Source organism: Coccidioides immitis, assembly GCF_000149335.2.
Source record: "Coccidioides immitis RS genomic scaffold supercont3.6, whole genome shotgun sequence".
NCBI lineage: Eukaryota > Fungi > Ascomycota > Eurotiomycetes > Onygenales > Onygenaceae > Coccidioides > Coccidioides immitis.
The window spans coordinates 3,425,129-3,446,840 of NW_004504312.1; positions in this window are offsets into that span (position 1 = coordinate 3,425,129).

The following is a 21,712-nucleotide window of genomic DNA, read 5'->3' on the forward strand; positions in this document are numbered from 1 at the left end:
TACTTATAATTACAAGAAGATTACTCTCAAGTCTTTATACTGCTAATAATTATTAAAGAATCTTTATTATATTCTTGTTAGTATAAGCACTTTTTAAACTTTCAAAATTCAGTAAATGTTTACAGTATTCTTAATTTTTTATAATATAATAATGATTAATTATTATAAAGACAAGATTATTGAGACTTGTCTAATTATTTATCATCAGAGATATCTTGATTATTGAATTATAATTGAAGAGAAGATTTTAGAATAGCTGATTATACATATTATTTATAATCTGATATAATGTTTCTTGTATAGATATCTGTAATATCATTGCAGAATTAAGCATGATTATTAATATATAAAATACTGGATGCTTAATAGTATAAAATAAGAGATTCAAAAATATTAATGTTCACATAAGCTGCTGGAGAAAATTATCTTAATTATATTTAGAAACAGGCAGATCTGAATCTGTTCAAAAATACTTTGAAAACTGTTACTAAGATACCAGAACTGTTACTAAAATCTATTACATTTAGAAAATTAGAATTCATAATCTACTATTATGTTAATCAGAGTATTACTCTGTTCATTATCAGTTTTTATACAGTTTTTACTGGTTAAATGCTTTTTCAGATCACTTATACTATTTTAAGAAAAGCTTGAATAACTGAGAAAGATTTAGCAATGCTTGCAAATCATCTCTAAAGTACTCTTAGAATGCTTTGCCATCTGATTAAATTTTAGTCAAAAATCAGAATGGTATTACTTTATCTTCTAGTTGGGGTTACCACACTTCTTATTCTTAACTAACTGAGCAGCTTCAGTAGTTAACCATCAAGTAACAAATAACTTGTAATGCTGCTTCTTTTACAATACAAATTGTTTTTTTCCATATTAAACTATGGTTAATTCTGAAGAAATCTCTGTAAATTTTGCTTGTTTGCTGGCTTCAGTCATTAATTAGATTTTTTTTTTTTTACAATCAAATTGATTTTTCTCTGAGTTCTGTCTTAGTCAAAAAAGTAACAAAATTTGGTAAATAATAGTTCAAGCAAAATTTGATAATTCAGCTAGTTAGGCCCATTCTACTCTGTACAGTAACTAACTACAAAATCATTATCTACAAAATGGAACATTCTTCTTCAGGAAAATAAAATATTTTGCCAATTTAATAGCACCCCATTCTCAAATTAATATAAAAAAAGAACTAAAAATCTAACTTTCTTCTCTAGATATTAATAATTTAATTATTATTCATCTTATTATTCTTCTTATTGTTCTTATCAGAGAACACCACAATCTTGAAATCATCTTTCTCCATCTTCTCTAAAGTAGGTGAGCTGTTGTTATCTTTCATCAGATTCTGTAATTGACTTAGAAATCTTCTCATCTTCTTTTTAATTCCCTCTCTTAACACACCAACCACAGCAAGATAATTATGATCATGAGCCATGATCTTAATCTGAAGTTTGGCTATCATTTAATGAAACCAGGCCTGCTTATATATAGTAATAGAATACTGTATCTGGCTTGTTTTGATTTAAATATGTCAGAACTGTTATCAAATTTTATTACTTTTAAATTCTACTTTCTTGTTTTGTCAAGCTTTATTCTTGATCTCTGTAGTCTCTTCTCAGTAACACTTCTTCTTCTTCTCTCTCTTTTTTTGCTGAGAGATCATAAGCTGATACTTATAATACTTCTTTGACTTGCTCTTAACAAATTACTTAATTATTAGCTGTTTAATAGCTTTATTTTTAATTGTCTTGCAATTCTTCTTACTACTATTTTGCCTGCAATGAATGTCAATATAATTTAATACAAACTACTGAGAGTGTATATCACTTATATTTAACTCAGATTCTCTTTAGCATATTATAGTGTATCTTGTGATCTGTCTCTTCTGTCTTGAATATGTCTTTTTAATAATCTTTCAAGATCTAGTGATGCTTTTATGCCATACAGGTCTTCTCTCTTATTAAATATTGCTTTGGCCCCATCTTTACAATTGTATGTGATGAGTTGAATTGAAGACACTGCATGATGGAATTATAAAGTGTATTAACTACTTGTATAGAATAGTTACTATATATCTTGTTTACATTCTACAGGCATACACTATTCTTCTTGCCAAAGATTTAATAGACTATGCAGAAACTATACTTATAGATTATTAAAAATGCCAAAAGAACATGCAATCAGAAAAAGAGTATCTTCTAGCTTTCCATCTTATAATAATAGTGTTGATCTTGATTAGGGAAGGTTTTTAGATTGGAATCAATCAGAATTAAATAATGAATATGTTGTACAAACATCAACTAAAAGAAAAAGAAAAAAAGAAAAATCAATAAACAAAAAAAGTATTCAAGTCAACTATTCAGAATTTGTTCAATGATTTTAAATATATTATCTTCTCTAAAAACAGAGAGAATCAAAGTAAAATAGAATGCATCTTGGTCTGAAAATCTAGCTGATTTGATAGATATTTAAATTGAAAATTCAGACAAGAAAACAGCTAAAGATAATCACATAAATAAAATTAAAAATCTAGATAATAGATTGTTAATTCTCTATTCAGATAGATCCAAAGCTGAAGAAGGTTAATATGCTGGTGCTGAAGTATACAATCTACAAGATAATATTAGATTTTTATGGAATCTAGAAAAATATCTTAAAGTCTTTAATGCAGAACTGTTTGCTATAGATAAAGTATTTAAATTAGCAAGTTTTATCTCTTAGCCTCAATCAAGATCAATATCAGATATCTGGATGTTTTCTGATAGTCAAGCTACTATTCAGAAACTCATGAATCAAGATCTTAATTCTAGCTTATATTATCTTCAATCTATAAGAAAAACTGCTAAGTCTATTAAAAATCAGTAAATTAATCTATATCTTCATTAGATTCCTGCACATATAAATATACATGAAAATAAAGAAGCTGATCTAGCAGTAAAAAAAGCTACAGAATTAAATCAAGTTTGTTCTGAAAGATATATATCTCTTGCTTATATAAAAAGACAAATAAAAAAACAAGCAATAATAGAGTAGTTTGAAGATCTTTTTAATAGAGAAAGTTCTACAAATTACTACTTTCAATTTAAAATAAAATTCAGATAAAAAGCATCTACTCTTTCTATATCTAAGAAGATATGATTAACTATTTGTCAATTAAAGCTTGATCATGAATATTTCAGATCTTATCTAATAAGATTATCTGACTACTCTTTTAATTTATGCTATTTCTGTAATTGTGTTGAAAATCCAAAGTATTTACTATTAGACTGCTCAGCTTATTATACTGAAAGAAGAAAAATTTAACAAGAACTTGATATTTCTTAACTATCTTTAAATTTTATTTTTAAAACTGAATTAGGCTTAAAATAGCTAGTTTTATTTCTGAAATGTACTGGAATAACTACTAGACAGTAGCTTTTTCAAATATGCTAATTTTATTTCTTTTTGATTTGTATCACATTGCTACAAGAATTATTATTTTCCTTTAAAATTAATATTATGTCCTATTTGCTATTTGACTTTTGTGGAGAAAGAACATCTCATATTGCCTTGAAATACTTTGAATTTTTTTCTTTATTCAGTTTTTACAATGTATACTAAGTAAATTCTAACAGAGAAGCTGTTAGATAGTCTTCATAGTTACTGACTGCATAAGATTATAATGAATAATAATAATAATAATAATAATAATAATATCTAGTTCTTGATAAGATAGTTCATCAGCAGCTGTATGTTTTGTTTCAGGAACATGTTTAACAGTAAAGTTGAAGACATGTATTCAAGTTATCTAATTAATAACCAAGACTTCTGGAACATCTGTAGCAGTTCTATTAAGCTGGGTGACAAGTGTTTTTGTATCAATTTTCAAGATAAAGGGTACTCTATAGATATGATGTTGGAATTTCTTGAAGACTTTCAAAACAGCTCTGCAGTCTTGTTTGCCAGCATTATATATTTTCTCTGAATCATTCCATACTTCAGATTCATATTATGCAAAAGATTGAGCTTTTTCTTACTTCTGAATAATGCATTCTCCCCATTCCAATTTACTGACATCAACAGCCACAGTGATAAGTAAAAAATCTTGATTATAATTGATTGGAAGAACAATAGAGAATGAATATAACTTTTGTTTCAAAAGCATAAAGATATCATTTTGCTCTTCAGTCTATGTTTATATAACATTTTGTTGAAGCAGATAATGTAAAGATTTGGTTATTCAACTATAATGCTCTATAAGTATTCAGAAATATTCAGCAAGTTCTAGAAATTCTTGTAATTCAGTAATATTTATAGAAGTAGACCAGTTCACAATTTTTGCCACTTTGACTTTCTCAGGTTATTGTCTGTCATAGTTACAGACTCATCAAACAACATTAACTCCAGACATGTAGAACTGAGATTTGGTGCTGGAGATTTTGACTCCAGAGATTTTAACAAGCTATAAAATGTAGTTCAGATTTAGTATATAGTTGTAAACAAATCTTCTTATTCTTGAGAGGACTTCAGTTTCATTCTTGACACATGATTTTTTTACTTCAAGATTATTCATCAAGACTTGAGCAATCTCTGAAAAAATCTTTTATATAATTTTTATTATCCTGTACTGGAATTAAGCTGGTGAATTTGTTGCCTCTTGAACTAAGATTGTATGGCAAAAAAGTTTAATAGAAGTTGCAATGGCTGTCATATTTCTGCTTTCTTCAGCTAATAGAAAATTATCATATTTAGAGAACAAGTCATATAGACTAGCTATAACAAGTTTACCAAAGTCTTCAGCATATTTGTCAATATTAGAAGAACTAAAAGCATCCTAAATAGTAACTTTGTTGTATATATGTACTGCATCAACTAAATAATATTCATCTTTCTGTTTCTTTGCAACCAGAAAATAGAGATTAATATATAAATTATGACAAGGCTTCAACATTTTAACTTCTAATCTGTCTTAAATGATTTTTATTAGCTTATCATATAGAGCATAAGAAATTCAGTAAGTCTTAGTCTGCCAAGCATTATGAGATTCTGTCTTAGTAATCTGCAGAGGCAAGCATTTAGAATGAACATTATATAGATCTTTGAATAATCAAGCTAACACCTCTGCACACTTATAGAGAACTGATATGAAAAATTTCTTTTTCTGACTTATCAGTTCAAATCCAATTTTCAGCTTCTCAATTCTCTTATTTGTTAGCTGTTCTCCAACAGAAAAGAGCACAATTCTAGATCTAATATAGTTATCAAATTCACAATTAAACATAATGTGTTTCTTCTCAGAGTAATACTTATTCAAACAAATATTCACTCAATTATCTAGATCTTCTGGTTTGCTTCCATCAGATTTTCCAGATGCTAATAGTCTTATTTTATAAGCTTTCTGCTTATAAGCAGTGCACACTCTTCAGACTTCTGAAGAAGACAGCCTGATGTCCCATTCACTATTGAAAATGTCTATCTGATGTGATTTCTTTATGATAAAATCATGATTTTGTTCAGAGATATGTAAATTGATCAAGCACTTTATGAAATAGATTTTTGAATTAAGCTGGAATTAATATCATGTGTGTAATATTCACAGTGAGCTGTAACACTGTCTGGATCAGAAAGCAGAGATTGGAAAATCCAAACTTCTGATGCAAAATTATTCTTGTTCTCTGATTAATTCATTTGATTCACCAGCATGCTGGTCAATCTAATTAGACTTAGCACACTTTTGGATTCACCATTGCTAGAATTATGTTTTTTCTTCTTACTGTAATTATCAACACCAGTACTGCTGCTAACACTTCTGACTTTTCTATTCTTTTTCATCTCCTGACCTTCAACCTTCTCATTAATTCTTGTATCTATTGTCTTCATCACATCTTCTTCATCCTCATCAGGTCTTGTATTTACAGGTATCCACCTAATTAAATATTTGTTGAATTGTTTAAATAATTGTTGTTCAATTTATCAGTCATATATTTCATGTTGCTTGAGTTTGGCTTAAAGTCTTCAAAAACTGGACAACATATTCATTTCTTATTATAAATTTCACAGTTCACTTCTTTATCATCTGAGATGTTGCATTCCCAACAGGCAGCAAATTATCAAGATCTTTCAAGAATAAGTTGCTGATCCCCTTCCTCAAATATAAGAAAAGAGATATAAGTAATAATATCTCTGATCTGAACAGGCACTTCATCACAAAACACATAAAAAGAAGTGATTTCTCTTATTTAAACAACCATGGTCACTTACAGCTTATTCTCCATTGACAAATTCAATATTTTAGTATACTTTCAAGATAACAAATTAATTTCTGAACCAGTATTAATCAACACTATTAATTCTTGTTAATTTATAGTAACTGGTGCATATAGCAAACATATTCTATATGCTGTTTTGGATTTTAGTACCATGGGCTTTGATGTAAGTTAACCAGAATTAATCTTTAGCTCAGGCTGAACTGGTTTGGAGACTCTAACCTTTACATGGCTTTTGCTAGTATTGTTATTCCAATCTGATTCAAAGAATACTTGATGAAGCTTTAGTGATGCATCTATAAGCTTCTTGACTGACACTTCAACTTTTCTATTGAGAATTCAATCCATTAATTTATTGGCATCTGTTAAATTACAGATCTGAGAGAATAAATAATCTGTTGCAAAATATTTTGATCTTTATTTCTTTATAAACTTGTTCTGAATTTCAGACTTCTTCTGATTAATCAGTTCAACATCTTTCATGATATTATCATCAACTCTAGCTTGATTATTCTGGTAAGTAATAAATTGTTCAGTATACTAAGTATAAAGTATTGCAATTTTAGTCTTTTAATTATTCTTAGCTTCTTCAATAGTTTCAATATTAACTAATATTCTTTTGTCCAGTGATTTATATTTCTTATCCAAATCAGACTCTTCATTAGATATTAGATATGCAAGTTATTCTGCTTGAATCTTCACACTGGTTGAATTTGCTAAAGGTGTTTCTTCTTGCTGACTGGTTTTCTTTTTAGGGCTTGTTAACTCCAGAATCACCTATTCATTTTCTCTTATAGACTGTACAATATACATGTTCAGAATTCCAGATTTAGAAGTGACAACTTGATAGTTTTAACTAGAAGAACCCATGCATAAGTTTTCTTCATTATTAATATAGCAGTACCTATTATTCATATCAGATTGGTATTCATAACATTAAGATTAACAGTGTCCAGATTTTTCACAGTAAAAGTATGAGAGACATGTTGAAATTTCTTCAGTTCAAGCTTCTTCTCAGTCATTAGAATAATAGCTTGTTATCAGCAAACTGTTTCAAGCTACATAAGAATTAACTAATTGCAGTTGGATGTTCTCTTATACTGTTGCAGAGTTAGCAGTCACATTTGTTAGATAATTTGATATAGATTTTGGAGTCACTTTTCTCTGCAGCATATAATACTGATCAGAATTTTCTTGTATCTGATTTGACTGTACTTTCATAGCCAATGCTAAATTTGTAAACTTATTAGTTATCTTTTCAATTGCAGCTTCAATATTAGTACTCTCAGAGTTCTTGACTTTGAATTTCAATTCAGATTCTTCAGTCTTTGCAGAACTAGCTGTTTTCTTTAAAGCTTCAACTGTAGAAGATTTGTTAGCTAATTAATATTGCTCATCAAGCTTCTCTACTTTCTTCTGCTTTATTTCATCTTCTTTAAAGATCTTTTTATTCTCTTTATACTGGTCAATCAAATTTATGGTCATTCAAACAACTTTTTTAAAATTAATAGACAACATATTATCTGAAAGATTGAGCTTTGTCTTGTTAATAATCTTATTCTGAAGCTTCTCAGATAGCCTCTGAAGAAACCAAGACATCTCAGTGAATTTGTCAAGCCTTTCATTAGCTTGTACTATACTGGTGATAGTAGTGTATTCTCAGACATAGACATGAATGTTACCATTTCAAGCACACAGTTTCTTTGTAATTACTTGAAGATAATTTTGACAGTAAATTTTGTAAGTAATGTTCTGATCACAAAATTCATGAATAATCTCTTTAGAGAATACTTTCTAATTATTTTTCTTGTAGTCTTTCAAGATCTTCATCCATTCTCCAATTCATGTAATACAGTATCTAGCCAACTATTTAATAATGTTTCTAGAGTTAATTACTTCATGATTCTTACACATCTGATAAAATCTTTCAATAAACAAGATAGCATCTCTACCATCAAATCAAGATGCATTTGCTATGCTAGAGAAAGATATAGAAATGTGGCAATGAACCACAATTCTTCTGTTCTCATTTTGTAATATAATCACATACAATTCTGTAGTATCTTCAGCCATAGTTGATTCTGATTCTGATTTCTTGATTTCTTGATCTTTAGTTATATCACACAGTGTGTTCTGTTGTTTCTTAATGATTTAATTTCTTTTCAAAAACCTGTTTATCAAGCAAGCTTTAGATAAGAGCTATTCAAATCTAAGCTCCCTAATCTTATTTCTAAATAAAAATCTGATTAGTACTGTGTTCCTAGTTCATAAGATCTTACCTTGAAATAGTGTATTGCTTCATCTGTCTAAGAATTTGTTTTTTCTTGGCAGCCACCAAATGACCACATTATTATCTTCAGATCTCAGCTTGGTCACCAAATGAAGCAGAGTATAATAGAGTGCCTTATCAATGTAGGCAAGTTAATTGAGATGGTGAGAGTGCAGGAAAGTGAAAAATCACAATATAGTAAGAATAACAATGGCCAAGTAGTAAGAACAGAGGTAGGTATGCTCTAACAGACACCTAAGCTTATAAGAAGTAATAGTATCAAAAAGCTCTGTACTAATACAGGTAGCTCTAAAGAGAAACAGTAGCAAGCTTTATAAACAAGAGATCTTCATATTCTCTAACTAATAATCAAACTAGTAATAAAGAATAAGTGTGTAAAAAAGTGCAAAGATGTATGCAGGTGTTGAGCAAGATGCAAAGACTACAGATGATTTATATAGCTCAGTAATAGTAGCTTTAAGATGGTTTGTACTTCAGACTAGAACAATCTTTGTTCTAATAAGGTACCAGAATCTCCATTACAATATCTTCTCAGAAAGCTCATATATCTTTGAGATGAATATCTCTCACAAGTATTGTTTGCCACACACATTTATCTCCATGCCATAAATAAACAGAGTCTCTTCTATCTTTTATATGATATTCACCCATGTATTTCTTCCAATAACAACACTTCTATCCCTGACAACACATGTTTAGAGAATGCAGAAGAGAGAATTCACAATATTATATACATCAGATTAATAAGAAATGAACTTCTTCTTAATCAGGCTATTAAATTAAAGTATATACAAGATAATATAGTTCAGAAAACAAATTTCAAGATAGAGACTTGAGTTCTCATACAAAATAAAGATCTCAAGAAGTTTTAATCTAGATGGTTTAGTCTGTATAAGATGATTAAAACATATTCACTAGAAATATACATTCTAGAGAAATCTGACAGCAGAGTTCTAAAGAATCTTATTAACAGTACAAGATTGGTGAAGACTTATATAAAGAATTCTGAAATATTATAATCTTTATCTGCAGTCAGTCATATTCTAAAGAAGAAAAATCTGTCAGTTAAAAAATCTTTAGAGATAAAACACATTATAAACATATATAAAGATAATATTACCTTTTATCAGAAGCTATCTATAATCATCAAGTATAAATAGAAAAAGCTTGAAAGTAGATCAGAGAATAAGTTAGAGTCTGAGAGAGAGAAGAAAGAGATTATATATAGTATCACCAGAAATAAAAACTAATAGAAAGATAGTAATACATTCAGTAGTAACCAGCTCTCTTACAAAAAAAGTAGTAGATGCAAAGCTTATTCTCACAAGAATAAGAATGATAAGTCAGAATATTTATGAGAATCAGAACAGAAGAAATTCAATAGTAAACAGAAGAACATCTCTAATAATGTAGAATCTGACAAGAAAGAAAGTAAATGCCAGTTTATCAACTTATTTAATAGACTTTTTGCTGTTGTGATTTAGTTAAAACTTATAATTACTATAGAGATTACTAGTTTAACATTCAGATTATAATAGATGGTGGGAAAAATACAAGATACTGATGATCTTAAGAAAATTTTTATCATTTTTTATCAGCTAATTATAAATAAATATATTGAAATAGAACTCTAAACAGTATAAAGTAAAAAAGTAACTTTGAAGAGTACAGAAAATAAAAGAAATAATCTTAAAAGAGAACAAGAAAAAAATTGTCATAATCTACTATCTGTAATCAGATGTTAAGTCTTTAGTCTTTCTCTCTGAAATATTATCAAGTTCTTCAAGATAATCATCAATCTTCTGTAGAACAGTTTAAGTAGTAGCACAGGTACTACACAATATCTTAATATTATTTTTGATATTATGCAAGGAAGAAATGAATGTCTGTAGATAAGAATATAGCTTTAGAGAAACTCACTCAAAGACAGAAGAAGATTTTAATACTTTTCTATCAGAATCAGAAGCAGTAACAAGTTTAGTCTTTTAGTTAAAGAGAATACACAAAGAAGTATCAAGAACTTTCTGAAGAGAAAAAGTCTAATATTCAGTAATCTCAGAATATAGTAAGCAAGCATGAGAAGAGTTAGATCAGATACAAAATATACAGATATTCTTTTTTATCACAAGATCAGACATACTTTTAGCAACAATATATTGCAAAAAGAGACTATTATCTTTTATGCAGGCAGCACAAGAATAGTATCTAGCATAACCTCAGATATAGACTATTATTATGTTTCTTTGAGATCTTTTTCCAATAGACTTTACATTCAAGAATTTACTATCAACAAAATTGCTTCACTATTCTATCAGATAGCAGATACTCAAGCTACTGATAGTAGTAGCAGTCTGAATCAATCTCAAAATAAAGAAGTAATATAAGAATAAGATCTGACAGATAAGCATCTTATAGACAAGAATTTTCAAGCTGGATATAGAATATATTATATCTATAACTAGTTAGTAATAAGAAACTATCAGCAATAAATAAATAAAAGATTTTTATAATTTAGGAAGATAGTACAAAAGATTGTGCTTAGAATTATCAGAATAATATAGTTATTATTATTATTATTATTATTATTATTATTATTATTATTATTATTATTATTATTATTATTATTATTATTATTATTATTATTCATTATAGTCTTATGCAGTTAGTGACTATGAAGACTATCTAACAGCTTTTCTGTTAGATTTTACTTAGTATATATTGTAGAAACTAAAAAAAGGAAAAAATTCAAAGTATTTCAAGATAATATGAGATGTTCTTTCTTCACAAAAGTCAAATAACAGATAGGACATAATATTAATTTTAAAGGAAAATAATAATTCTTGTAGCAATATAATACAAATCAAAAAGAAATAAAATTAGCATATTTGAGAAAGCTACTGTCTAGTAGCTATTTCAGTACATTTCAGAAATAAAACTAGCCATTTCAAGCCTAATTCAGTTTTAAAAATAAATTTTAAAGATAGTTGAGAAATATCAAGTTCTTATTAAATTTTTCTTTTTTCAGTATAATAACTTGAGCAGTCTAATAGTAGATGCTTTAGATTTTCAACACAATTACAGAAATAGTATAAATTAGAAGAGTAGTCAGATAATCTTATTAAATAAGATCTGAAATATTCATAATCAAGCTTTAATTAGCAAATAGTTGATCATATCTTTTTAGATATAGAAAGAGTAGATGCTTTCTATCTGGATTTTATTTTAAATTGAGAGTAGTAATTTGTAGAACTTTCTCTATTAAAAAAATTCTCAAATCACTCTATTATTACTTGTTCTTTTATTTGTCTTTTTATATAAGTAAGAGATATATATCTTTCAGAACAAACTTGATTTAATTTTATAACTTTCTTTACTACTAGATCAGCTTCTTCATTTTCATGTATATTTACATGTGCAGGAACCCAATGAAGATGTAAATTAATTTGCTGATTTTTAATAGACTTAGCAGTTTTTCTTATAGATTGAAGATAATATAAGCCAGAATTAAGATCTTGATTCATGAGTCTCTGAATAGCAGCTTGACTATCAGAAAATATCCAGATATCTGATATTAATCTTGATTGAGACTGAGAGATAGAACTTGCTAATTTAAATGCTTTATCTATAGCAAACAGTTCTGCATCAAAGACTTTAAGATATTTGTCTAGATTTTATGAAAATCTAATATTATCTTGTAGATTGTATACACCAGCACCAGCATATTAATTTTCTTCAGCTTTGGATTCATCTGAATAGAGAATTAAAAATCTATTATCTAGATCTTTAATTCTATTTATGTGACTATCTTTAGCTGTTTTCTTGTCTGAATTTTCAATTTGAATATCTATCAAATCAGCTAGATTTTCAGATCAAGATGCATTTCATTTTGCTTTGATTCTCTCTGTTTTTAGAGAAGATAATATATTTGAAATCATTGAACAAATTCTGAATAGTTAACTTGAATACTTTTTTTGTTTATTGATTTTTCTTTTTTTCTTTTTCTTTTAGTTGATGTTTGTACAACATATTCATTATTTAATTCTGATTGATTCTAATTTAAAACCCTTCTCTAATCAAGATTAACATCATTATTATAAGATGAAGAGCTAGAAGATACTCTTTTTCTAATTACATATTCTTTTAACATTTTTAATAGTCTATAAGTATAGTTTCTGCATAGTCTATTAAATCTTACTTTGGCAGGAGGAATAGTAGCCTTAATCTCCATAGCATAAATTAGAGAAGTTTTAAAAGCTCTTAGAACCTTTTTTAAAGTAGAGTTTTAAAGTTTTTCATACTTATTAAGAAGATTTTTTTGATTCTTCCACTAAATCTGAACATCATAATCAGCTACTGAGGTAATACAAGCTATATAAAGTTATCTCATAGCTTGAAAAGTAAGGCTTTTTTCAGTATTTGAGAGTTTAATTATTTGATTAAAAACTCTTTCAGCAGCTGATATCTTAATTTTAACATGTTTCTTGAAAGTAAGAGTATTGTCAAGCCAAATATCTAACTATCTTGCTAGCTTTTTTGATTTAAAAGCTTGATCATGTAGTTTAACTGAGTTATGTTCACTAAATAATTTAGTAAAGTGAATTAACTCAGTTTTTTCCATATCAAATTAAACCACATGAGAATCTTGTCTATTAGACATTGCTTGTAAAGCTTTATCTAACTTAAAGCAGTTTTCTTCTATTAAGAAAGAAAAGATAACAAGTCCAGTATCATCTATATAACTAGAAATTCTGATTTCTTTAAGATCTAAATCATTATTATTCTTAAAGAAAAATATAGTATATATAGAGAAAAGTATTGGAGATAAAGGTGAATCTTGAGAAATTTCAATATTTATAGATATCTTATCTTGTTGTTTCTCACCATCAAAAACCAGTTGGATTTTTCTTGTTTGCATAAAATAAAAAATCTATATAACTAGTGATTTAGGTAGTTGCAAATCAGAGAAGACTTTTAAGAGTCTATTCAGTAAAACATAGTCAAATGCTTCTTTTATATCAATAAAAAAAGCTGAGACTACTAATTTATTGGCTTTTGCTAATTGAATATCATGTACCAAACTCATTACAGTATCTATAGCAGAGCATTACTTCTTTCCTCCAAACTAATCAAAATATAGTAGTTTATTTTTGGAGGTTTAATAAGAAAGTCTAGAAGTAATAACTCTTTCTATAACTTTTTTCAAGCAGTTAAGTAGAGAAATGATTTTGTAAGATTTTAATAATGAAGCTTTTCTATTTAATTTCTTTAAAATAACTCCAGTAGCTTCACTCCAGATTTCTGGATGATATTCCTTTTCAAATAGTATAGAGTATAACTTGAAAAATCTATCTTTAAGTACTGGATAGATTTTTTGTAGTATAAGAAAGAATATACCATCTGGGTCAGATATACTGGTTTTGAAGCCTCAAAAAATAGAGTTCTTGATCTCTATTTCTTGAAGAATAGGCCATTTCTAATCTGGATTTTCATGATATTCATTCCAATTTATTGGTGGATAACTTGGTGGTTTTCTGAAAAGAGTTTTTATAAAAGCATTGCATTTCTCTTTAAATAAGATAGCTTTATTTTCTATTTCATTTTCAGAGTTTGAGAATTTTAGAATAGAAGTTTTTTCCACTCTTTTTTCTTTAATATATTTATATGCTTTAAAAATCTCTTTTTCTTGAGCATTCTCCAGAAATTCATTCCAACAAGATGACTTTACCTTTTTAATAACATTAAAGTAGTCATTTCTAGTTTGTTGAAAGAACTCTAAGCTAACTTGCTTATTCTTCAGTTCTCTAAAGGCTTTCATTATAGCTTTTTTCTTGATTTTTAGCTCATTATTTCACCAAGACTTAGATCTTTCAGTTATTTTCTTTTTGGAAATGTGTTTCTTAATAGAGATTTGAATTAGATTTCTTAATTTAATTGCTTCTAATTCAAGTTCTGATAGAGTATTTTCTATTGAAGTTCATTGAAATTCTTTCTTTTCTAGATTTTAAAGAAGAGATTTATTTACTTCATTCCAATTAGCTTTCTGAAAGTTATACTAATTTGAATAAAGTGAATTTTCAACAAGATTTTCAGTATTTAGTTCAATACTGAATTGAATAATTTCATGATCAGAGTCAGAGTGAAGAGCTTCATCAATTCACCACTCATGTATCTTTTGAGTTAAGTTGGTGGAGAAGAAGATCAAATCTATAATTAATTTAAATAATAGATTTGGTCTGAAGAAAGTTTCTGTGTCTATCTCATTTATTAAATTCATATTATTCTCCTCAAGCTATTCTACTAGTTTTTCAGCTCTAACTGAATTGACTATATTTAAATTCCATCATGAATGGTAAGCATTCATATCTCCAGTAACAATAGAGTATTGAGAAGCTGAGATATTTACTAGTTCTCTCTTAATAGTTCAGAGATTTGAGTTGTTCTCTAGATCTTTTTGATTATAAATATTTATTACTTGTATAGTTTCAAACTGATTGTATTTATCTTTAATATCTATAACTAGAAGATTATTACTAGAGCATATGTCAGATCTTAAGCAGAGTTAATATCTGAACTGTTTTCTAGCAAAAATAGTTACTCTAGATCTCAAGTCTTTGTTCTCAGAAAGAATGCAATAATATGTATTATAAGAGACTGTAAACTAATTATCTGAGCTTATTTATAATTTCTGAACTAAAATATAATTAATTTTCTTTTCAAATCTAATATTAAGACATGTATGTATTAACTTTTCATTTCTTCTAATATTATTCTGAAGAAAGATTAATTTTGAAGAAGTATTTGAAGTTTCATTTAATATAAATTAATAAATGATGGTCTAACTTCAGTCTTCTTCTTAGAGATTACAACTTGATTTTCATCTTCAGAATCTGTTTCATGAGATCTCTTACAAACAGATTTAATTCTGGAAAGATTCTGCTCAGCTCTTAGTAGTTATATTAATTTACTAGTATTTTGTGCTGAATAATTGGATTTTTTGAAGAAAATACACTCTGTGCTTTTAGTCATATGATTTTCTAGACAATTAGCATATTTTAATGTAAATTGTATATATTTTCTCCCAGTAATCTCACAAATTAAGCATTCATGCATACTTGTTTAATATTTTTGAGTACAGATACCACATCTAGCTTCTTTTTTACAGTTTAGTGCTGTATATTTATAAATTTAATAGTTAAAGCATTGCATAGTGCTTCTAAATCTTTCTAACTATTTATATTTACAAACTTTAAGATTCTGTCCAGCAATTATAACTGTTTTCAGATTTTCAGCTATTATAGTATTTGAAATATAAAAGACAGCAGATGCATGTCTTTTCTGTATTCTATTTTCAGCAGAAGATAGCCAGATTGAGATTCTTTTTAAAGAGATAGAGTTAAAAGTTTCTATCTCTTTTTTTAGAAAAGATAATCTATTCTTTATATTAAAAATCTCTGTAGAGATACCATGAATTACAAAGACTTTCCAGTGCTTATCTTTGTAAATTTTCATGCTCTCTATATCAAAGTTTATTAGATCTGAAAATATAGATATTCAAGTTTGCTTGTATTTTTGAAGAAAATCAGCTAAAAAGTCTTTTGTTGTTATTAGAATTAGAGATTGGTTTCTAAATAACTTAGTAATTAAAGAAATAACTGGTTTTTCAGTAATATTTGCTTCAGTAAAGCTGTCATTTATTCTATTTCTGAAGAAGAAAGCTTTGTTACTGATCTCTTCAAGTACTTGAGTATTTATCTTGAAAATTAGTCTTCCTTCTCTAAAGAGTTTTGGCTCAGAGAACTGTTTCTTATCTTTCTTATTATTTACTTTAGAGAGTAAAGCAGGTTTGACTGCAGATTTAGTTTAGTCTAGTTTTTAGAGCAGAAGAATATGATTTGAAAGTATTACTAGTAAATACTTTCTCTTGAGAGCAGCTTTGTGAAGTGTTACTACTATTAGTAGCTACTCTTTTCTGATTTTCAAGCTGTATAATTTTTTTCTCAAGATTTTGAACTTCAGAGTTCTCAAAAGCAGTAGTATCTTCTTTTTCTTTAAAAGAAAAGATTTTTTGAATACTCAAGATACAAGTATTTAGTTTTTTTTCTACAAGAACATGATTCTTCTTCTGAGATCCTTTAGCAAGAAGATTAAGAATTGACTTTAGATTTTTGCTGTTCACATTTAAAAGAAGAATTAGAAGTAGAAGATATTTTAACTATATTTCAAGAAGTATCTTCTTGAATAAGAAAACAGAAGATAATTTTTTAAAATTACTTTTTTAAGAAAATCTTTCCTGATATTATTTTGTATTTCACTTGCTAGTTAACCCAAACTAGTTCAGTTATTTTACTGAGAGCTGAAAATCTCAATATAGTAGATTTTTCTTTAGCTAGAGCTACATTTATTAAATTCTGAACTAGTTTTTTGAGAGAACTAGCAAATTATATAGTTTTTTTTTGAACACTGTAATTGTTTTTTGAAGACTGTAATTGTGGGAACAGCTTCTAGAGTAAAAACTATGAAAAAACTATTAGAAGAGTAGAGGGCAAGAGGGCAAGCTAGTAAATCTAAGCGATATGAGCAATTATATCTCAAAAATCAGTTAGATTAATACTAGCAAGTATACTTTTTAAAGAGAAGTATTAAACTAGACAGCTTTTTACAGAGAAGCTTTTAGAAACCAGCTGAGAATATTCTTAAATTTAGTAGTAAAGACTTATATTCAAGATACCAAAGTCAATACTATAAAAATAAGGTATATTCTGAGCAGAAAAGTGAGAAGGGCAGCTGGTTTTTTCAGATATAGCAGCACCAGAAAGCTAGTATATTTTATCAGATGGAAAAGATAGCAAACCTGTTAAATCACTAGAAATCTAGCTTGATTTTTTTCTTAAATGCAGAAAAATTAATAAAAACTGCTCTGATTTGCAAGGTAGCCTATATTATAGCTTGTTTCTAGTTCAAAAACTTAGTTACTATAAGTATTTGAAAAGCTATTTTTCACTAATTAATTCTGATTTCTCAGCTACCAAACAGTATAAAACATACTAGTATTTAGTAAAGGTTGATCAGAATTTGCAGAGATCAATTTGGCTCAGCTATACCAAGAGTATCAAGTTGATAGAACTGATTTAGTGCTGGCATGAAGCCTGGAGAGCAAAGATCAGATGAGAAGAGGCAGAGAGATCAGATGGAAGTAGATAAGATAAGATAAGAGCTCTAGCTTAGCTTGACATATCTCAATAAAATGTGAGTAAGCAAGAGTCTTGGCAAGAAAAACCAAAATAAGAGAGTGTTTGGTAAGAGATTTTTCAGATAAAAAGAGTGTAATAACACAACAAATAGTAAAGATATAGTAAAGACAATTTGGTACTTTGTTTAAAGAGTGTTATTGAGCTTGTCTCTCAAAATTCAGATGAAAAGACCATGTGGTTGCTGAGTAATAGTATGAGAAATATTTCTGACAGGTGTAAGACTGGCACCATCTATTTCTACTTATATTTCAACAACTAGCAATGCAATTCATATGAAGATTAGAGAGCTTGTTAGATAGAGAAATAGCTTTCAAATGAATGTGTTTTTGTCCAGTTTGAACAAGAATTGACTGAGTTGTGAAAAGAGTGTACCTGTGATAAATAGTCTACTAACTAGAAGACTAAATGCTGGCAGAAAGATAAAGATAGTACAGAGAAGATCTGATAGTATCAAGACAGTTAAGTTAGTTCAGAAAGCATCAGTTAGAGATGCTGAGAAGACTTAATATAGATATCACAGAAGATTCTGAATTTTCTGTATGTACACAAATATAGTAACAAAAGATAAAAAAATCTATAATAAATTAACTAAGAGTGTGTTGAATCTATTACTAAAGATACAAAGAAACAATCTCTTTGTACAAGTAAGATTTATCAAGGCAGAATTTTAATAAACAGAGTGGAAAATTAATAAACAAGATCTATTAATAAAGAGTAGCAGAATCTATATTTCAAGTAATCTAGCTTTAAGACAGAAACTACTACAAATTTATTATAATAACTTATTTGCACATTACTTTAATATAATAAAGATATTTATCTTACTTTAGCAAAAATATAAATAATATTGAATAAGATAAAATATTCAAATATATATATATAAATGCCAAATCTGCTAACAAGAGAAGACTTCAACACATAAATTATATAAGTTACTTATACTATCATTAACATCCAGTAATCTCTAATATTTAATATTTATAAACTTTATAACAGATCTTTCTTGAAGTAAAGAAAAGAAAGATTCATGTAATACAGTTCTGATTATTGTAAATTAATTTACAAAACTTGCACATTTTCTTGTATATAGAAAGAAAATTAATACATCAGAGATAGCAAATCTCTTACTAAAAAAGATGTTTAAAAACTTCAGGTTTTCAAATAATATTATCTTAGATCAGAAATCTGTCTTTAGAAGCAAATACTGGTTAAAGCTATGTTTTTATATAAAAGTTAGATAGAAACTTAGCACAGTATTTTACTTACAAAGAAGTAGTCAAATAAAGATACTAAACAAGATCTTGAAGAAATATTTTTATATTTACTGTAGCTATAGATAAGACAACTAGAAGAAATAGCTTGTATATGCAGAGTTTGCATACAACAGATTAGAATACTTTATAATATATATATTCTTATTTAAAATAATGTAGAGCTTTGAATCTAGAGAATCAGATAAGATTTAGAAGTTGATTAACAATATACAGATAACATCTAACAGAAGACTGAGAATAATCTCTATATTAAAAAATAGTCTGATAGAATATTTAACAAAAGCAAAAAAAGATTAAGTATAGTTTTATAATCAGAAATAATAAGACAAGATATATGGATCTAATAATAAAGTAATATTATTATTAAAGAACTTACATATAATATATTTCTGCAAGAAGCTAAGTACTATAGATCTTTCTCAGTAATAGAGGCTATAGAAAATAACATATATTAATTGAAGCTCTTATCAAGCTATCAAATTTACAACATTTTTTATATTTTATTATTAGAATCATATCATATAAAGAAGAATGAGATACAAATATATTCTTCTGCAGTACTGGTAGATAATCATCATCAGTAGAAAGTAGATGAAATCTTAGACAATAAAGTGCACTATCACAAGAAGCATTATCTAGTGAAGTGGAAAGAATTTTCTATTGAGAAATTAATATAGAAGTCTGAGAAAAATCTCAAAAATGTACAAGAGATTCTCAAGAATTATCTAAGAAAAAGATAAAACTACCACAAGACAGATAAACCTAAGTACAAGAAGAAGAAAACTACACATGGGGGAAAACAAGATTAAATACTACCACACACCACAAAACCAAATAACTAATAACAAAAGAGAGTATCACAAGAATGTTCAAAGCATGGCTGCAACAGAGACAAGCTAGCTAAAGCTAAATAATATTCAAAAGTTACAGAAACAGACAGCACAACAACAGATAGTATTATAACAGACAGTACAGCAGCAGATAGTATAGCAACAGACAAAAATAAAACAGCAGATATAAAGTTAGAAGAATAATAAGATGTGTAAAGTATATTTATAATACTCTGAAAATTAGAGATAACAGCATCAGTCAGATTATCAATAGTGAACATAATATTAGTCTACATCAAAATTAGTCTAGAACAAGTAAAAATAATAAAGTAAATATACAAAATTAGTTTCAGCTGTACTACAGAGCTTCTTCATTTCACTAGTTAAGTGTATAGCAAGCCAATTAATAAATACCTGTACATTTTCTACTTCAATACAGATCTGCAATATTTTAACATGAATAAAAGTAAGAAAATATAAAGGCTCTCAAGTATCATTATCAGAAACTGCTTCAGAAGAGATTTTAAGAATATTGCCAGATAACAGTATTAAACAACAGTAATACTTTATAGAAGAACTAGCAACTAAGAATAAAGTACAATAATATGAAGTATATATTTTCTTAACTGAACTCTTCTAATACTTTGCAGTGCTAGAGTTCAAACCATAATAATTATATATTAAGCCACATATTTCTCTTGCAAGAATCATTTAATAAGAGTTTATAGTAGTGAGATTCAAGTATTTTTCACAAAGACACAACAACTTTTGTACAAAAGTAATTGCAGACTTATAAATCTATATTTATATTAGAATAGCAAAGAAAATAAGTGAAAACTCTCTTATATTACAGCATTTGCAGATGGTATGATTCAAACAGTACTTGTAAGAATTCTTCTCTACATTTCACATACATGGCTTCTTTTTATCAAGACAATCTATAAACATAGAATAGACACATATTGAACACAGGAAGATATCTTCATTCTTACTGAAAACAGAGCTCTGGGTTACAGATATTGTGAAATTATAGGCCAGACATGGCAGAAGAAGAAGAAGAATAAGAATAAAGAAATCTTTATTTATATCTAAAATAACTACAATATTTTAAAATAGTTAGATCTACAACTTGTTGATAAATAACATAATAACAGATAACAGATAATATAGCAACTAATCTAATTAAAATACAAGCTGATAAACCAAGACAATAATGTAACAAGAAAACTAGATATTCATAACAGGGTAATGAATGTCTTACAATATAGAATATCTACTGCAACTAGCAGTAGCATACATGTGGAATATCTATATAGACAAGCAGTAGAAGTGCAGAGATCTGCACATTCAAGAAGCTACAAGACTTCACTAATAACAGAAGAGCTACAACAACATATAAAAAACAACTTCAGTAACTTTATTCTTCAAAGTTCAAGACCTTTGAAGGGGGAACAGTGTTATAAATGTAGACCAACCAAGCACTAAATAAATATAGACTAATCCAGTATCAGATGACATTAGATGTTCAGAAAAACTCACATGATCACCAACTCTGAAAATATAAAAATTACACAATTTGTACAGATTATGGAAATCTCAGCATTCAGTCTTCTAGTTAGCAGATCTATATGTTCTATATACAACTCTTTTTCATCAGTTGTCAGTATTGAACCTACTTAGCTTTTTTGTACCTTAAATTCTGGGACAACCCATGAGATCTACATCAGGTTCCCTAACACTTACTCACAAACTGATCTTCACACAACTCTATTAAATAAGCAGAGATCATCATGCATAAAATACAGAGTACTGC